Source organism: Schistocerca gregaria, unplaced genomic scaffold (assembly GCF_023897955.1).
Source record: "Schistocerca gregaria isolate iqSchGreg1 unplaced genomic scaffold, iqSchGreg1.2 ptg001642l, whole genome shotgun sequence".
In the NCBI taxonomy this organism is placed as follows: domain Eukaryota; kingdom Metazoa; phylum Arthropoda; class Insecta; order Orthoptera; family Acrididae; genus Schistocerca; species Schistocerca gregaria.
In genome coordinates, this window is record NW_026062911.1 from 1 (window position 1) to 5,000 (window position 5,000).

Sequence of the window (5,000 nt, forward strand, 5' to 3'; positions counted from 1 at the left end):
GTTCGCTATCGGTCTCGTGGTCATATTTAGTCTCAGATGGAGTTTACCACCCACTTGGAGCTGCACTCTCAAGCAACCCGACTCGAAGGAGAGGTCCCGCCGACGCTCGCACCGGCCGCTACGGGCCTGGCACCCTCTACGGGCCGTGGCCTCATTCAAGTTGGACTTGGGCTCGGCGCGAGGCGTCGGGGTAGTGGACCCTCCCGAACACCACATGCCACGACAGGCGGCAGCCTGCGGGGTTCGGTGCTGGACTCTTCCCTGTTCGCTCGCCGCTACTGGGGGAATCCTTGTTAGTTTCTTTTCCTCCGCTTAGTAATATGCTTAAATTCAGCGGGTAGTCTCGCCTGCTCTGAGGTCGTTGTACGAGGTGTCGCACGCCACACCGCCAGCCGGCTGTGCACGCTACCGAGAAAGCACCGGTATGCGAACCGCCAGGCGACGGGCGCGCATCGCACGTTTAAGGAGACGCGGCCGGCCACACAGGCGACCACGACACTCCCAGGCGCCCGAAGCGGGACAAACGCCGCGCGCTTCAGTATACGTAGCCGACCCTCAGCCAGACGTGGCCCGGGAACGGAATCCATGGACCGCAATGTGCGTTCGAAACGTCGATGTTCATGTGTCCTGCAGTTCACATGTCGACGCGCAATTTGCTGCGTTCTTCATCGACCCACGAGCCGAGTGATCCACCGTCCTGGGTGATCTTTATCTTTTCAGTTCTCCACCGTCTCTTTCAAGACAGTTGCAGAGGCGGGACTGAGGCGTTTGACGGCCCCTGTTCCATTACTTTGTGTCCAACGGCCTGACGGCCGATGGGCGTCGTACGGCTCCACACCGGAGCGGACAGGCACTCGGGCGAAAGTCATTCAAAACCGGCGCCAGGCGCCAGGTGCCGCAGGCCAGCCGCTCCAGAGCTTCAGCGCTCGTACCACACAACAACACTTGCGCTAGTTTTGAGAGGCACGCGTGGTTCCGCACGCGGCGCACGGCTACTGCCGTACAGGTAGCGTGTTGCGCGACACGACACGCACATCGAAAGACATGCAGTCTAGTCGGTAATGATCCTTCCGCAGGTTCACCTACGGAAACCTTGTTACGACTTTTACTTCCTCTAAATGATCAAGTTTGGTCATCTTTCCGGTAGCATCGGCAACGACAGAGTCGATGCCGCGTACCAGTCCGAAGACCTCACTAAATCATTCAATCGGTAGTAGCGACGGGCGGTGTGTACAAAGGGCAGGGACGTAATCAACGCGAGCTTATGACTCGCGCTTACTGGGAATTCCTCGTTCATGGGGAACAATTGCAAGCCCCAATCCCTAGCACGAAGGAGGTTCAGCGGGTTACCCCGACCTTTCGGCCTAGGAAGACACGCTGATTCCTTCAGTGTAGCGCGCGTGCGGCCCAGAACATCTAAGGGCATCACAGACCTGTTATTGCTCAATCTCGTGCGGCTAGAAGCCGCCTGTCCCTCTAAGAAGAAAAGTAATCGCTGACAGCACGAAGGATGTCACGCGACTAGTTAGCAGGCTAGAGTCTCGTTCGTTATCGGAATTAACCAGACAAATCGCTCCACCAACTAAGAACGGCCATGCACCACCACCCACCGAATCAAGAAAGAGCTATCAATCTGTCAATCCTTCCGGTGTCCGGGCCTGGTGAGGTTTCCCGTGTTGAGTCAAATTAAGCCGCAGGCTCCACTCCTGGTGGTGCCCTTCCGTCAATTCCTTTAAGTTTCAGCTTTGCAACCATACTTCCCCCGGAACCCAAAAGCTTTGGTTTCCCGGAGGCTGCCCGCCGAGTCATCGGAGGAACTGCGGCGGATCGCTGGCTGGCATCGTTTATGGTTAGAACTAGGGCGGTATCTGATCGCCTTCGAACCTCTAACTTTCGTTCTTGATTAATGAAAACATACTTGGCAAATGCTTTCGCTTCTGTTCGTCTTGCGACGATCCAAGAATTTCACCTCTAACGTCGCAATACGAATGCCCCCGCCTGTCCCTATTAATCATTACCTCGGGTTCCGAAAACCAACAAAATAGAACCGAGGTCCTATTCCATTATTCCATGCACACAGTATTCAGGCGGGCTTGCCTGCTTTAAGCACTCTAATTTGTTCAAAGTAAACGTGCCGGCCCACCGAGACACTCAACTAAGAGCACCCTGGTAGGATTTCAACGGGGTCCGCCTCGGGACGCGCAAGCACGCCTTCGGCTCGCCCCACCGGCAGGACGTCCCACGATACATGCCAGTTAAACACCGACGGGCGGTGAACCAACAGCGTGGGACACAAATCCAACTACGAGCTTTTTAACCGCAACAACTTTAATATACGCTATTGGAGCTGGAATTACCGCGGCTGCTGGCACCAGACTTGCCCTCCAATAGATACTCGTTAAAGGATTTAAAGTGTACTCATTCCGATTACGGGGCCTCGGATGAGTCCCGTATCGTTATTTTTCGTCACTACCTCCCCGTGCCGGGAGTGGGTAATTTGCGCGCCTGCTGCCTTCCTTGGATGTGGTAGCCGTTTCTCAGGCTCCCTCTCCGGAATCGAACCCTGATTCCCCGTTACCCGTTACAACCATGGTAGGCGCAGAACCTACCATCGACAGTTGATAAGGCAGACATTTGAAAGATGCGTCGCCGGTACGAGGACCGTGCGATCAGCCCAAAGTTATTCAGAGTCACCAAGGCAAACGGACCAGACGAGCCAATCCGATTGGTTTTGATCTAATAAAAGCGTCCCTTCCATCTCTGGTCGGGACTCTGTTTGCATGTATTAGCTCTAGAATTACCACAGTTATCCAAGTAACGTGGGTACGATCTAAGGAACCATAACTGATTTAATGAGCCATTCGCGGTTTCACCTTAATGCGGCTTGTACTGAGACATGCATGGCTTAATCTTTGAGACAAGCATATGACTACTGGCAGGATCAACCAGGGAGCTGCGTCAACGAGAGCTGAGCAGCCGGCCGCCCGGGAGTGTGTCCCGAGGGCCCGCGCGAACACGCAAGCGTCCGCTCAATTATTCTGCAAACAGGAGGAGGCTGAGCTCCCCTGCACGATACACCTCGAAACCCTCTCAGGTCCCGGCGGCGCGCAGCGCCGTCCTAAGTACTTGGTCGGGTTCGAGAGAGGCGCAATCGCCCGGAGATGGGCGAGTAGACGCTTTCAGTGCGAACACCCGTGCTCCCAACTGAGCTTGCCGCTGCCGACAGAGGCCCGGGAGCGTGCTGTCGTGGCATTGCCGGCGGGAAACAACACGCGCCACCTACGGTGACCGGCAGCTCCAACGCCAGCGCCACAGAAGGGCAAAGCCCCACTTGGGTGCAGAAGCGAACTCTCCCAGCACAGCGCACGCGCCAACACGTCCGCAGAGCTGCGATACAAACCACCTGCGAGAACCGCTGGGGGCGACCGAGCAGCAGACGGCGTCGCGACGCCGAGTGCCGGGCGGCGGCGCATCCTCAACGCACACAGTCCGCAATCGGACCAGCACACTGCAGATGTCCACCGCGCTTCGCACCGGGCTCGGCAGAACCCACTTTGGCCGCCTGGCGCCGCGCGCAGGGTGCGCCGGCGCATAGCTGGGACGCCAGCCGGGCCCGTCGGCCGGCGCTCCTGCCACTGGGCGCCCCCCACCAGCCGGCTGTAGTGCGTGCGCTCACGCAGCGCGCGGCCAGCACGCCGGGCGGCCCCCCCTCACCGGCCGGGGACTGTCCCGCCAAGCCACAGCCTCGTATCGCTTCATACCCACATGGCCAACTCAGGTTCGGGGGCATGGCGGGTACCGCCGAAACAACCGGTTCATAGATGTACCGATCGTCGCTATCACCGATGCACCTGCAGCGCGAACAACCGCTCAACAACTGATTTCCAGTTCATTTGCGGATCTTTGGCAGCAAACGTATACGTCAATCTACATTTGCGAAATCTACGATTCTGGCATGCCTGCATGTTATGTGTCACGACACGCTACATCAGCCCACATACACACTGCGGCATGTACACGAGAGAACACGTGGAAGATGGTCCGCGCACGTGTGCAATGTCCCTTGCGCGGTCGACTGTCAACCGGCCTCTGTAGCATGTCGCAGATGTGGAACGCGGTCCACCGTGCTATCATGTTGTGTGGGGCAATACGATTAAATAGGAAAACCCTCGTCGCTACATCAACAGACGGCTCACGCTGATTCCCGGCAGAGGGAGGAGGGGGGGGGGGGGGGGGCCAACATGCAATACTTTCGTCCGTACCTACCTACCACATGTCTGTACGGCGTACAACAGTGCAATCTCGCTGTAATGGGGAGACGAGACAAGTAGCATCGTGCACAACATATGGCCCTTATGATTCGCCATTGTAGGGCGCAGCCGGTGTACGGTCAAGCATGTGCCACATTATGTCACTCAGTACGTAACGACGGATGATCAGTGTGGGTTACGCGTACATCAGCGGACAGTCCACACAGGCCGTACCACAACGTACACTGACTGCATCGACAACCGAATGCAACTGAACAGCTGCAAGGCTCATTTCACAAACAAACGCTCTGACCGACCAGCTTGGAAGGGCAGGAGGGGAGGGCGATATTCGTTCTGTAGCGGTACACCCTTCCAGTGGTTAGCGGGACTGTGTAGAAAGTACGCAACACTCGAAAGACCTTTATGTGAGGGTACGCACCATGGCATCAAGAAATACACATGACACCAGAGGATCCAAGCAGTGAACTATGTTCAGAGGGTTGCTGTTAGGCAAAGCTACATTCCTGTGACGTTACATGTGACAGTTAAGGTGCAGTGTAAGTTAGGTTAAGGTGCAGCGTAAGTTAGGTTAAGGTGCAGCGTAAGTTAGGTTAAGGTGCAGCGTAAGTTAGGTTAAGGTGCAGCGTAAGTTAGGTTAAGGTGCAGCGTAAGTTAGGTTAAGGTGCAGCGTAAGTTAGGTTAAGGTGCAGCGTAACTTGGGTTAAGGTGCAGCGTAACTTGGGTTAAGGT

The 5,000-nt window shown here is 56.3% G+C and overlaps 2 non-coding genes across 2 annotated transcripts; both read right to left on the minus strand.

The window, feature by feature from the left end:
- Positions 1-549: 549 nt before the first annotated feature.
- Positions 550-704, minus strand: LOC126333798 (5.8S ribosomal RNA). Its single transcript, XR_007564354.1, has one exon. It is a non-coding gene; the product is annotated as a 5.8S ribosomal RNA (ribosomal RNA).
- Positions 705-1,059: 355 nt separating this feature from the next.
- Positions 1,060-2,952, minus strand: LOC126333804 (small subunit ribosomal RNA). Its single transcript, XR_007564360.1, has one exon. It is a non-coding gene; the product is annotated as a small subunit ribosomal RNA (ribosomal RNA).
- Between the last annotated feature and the right edge of the window lie 2,048 nt (positions 2,953-5,000).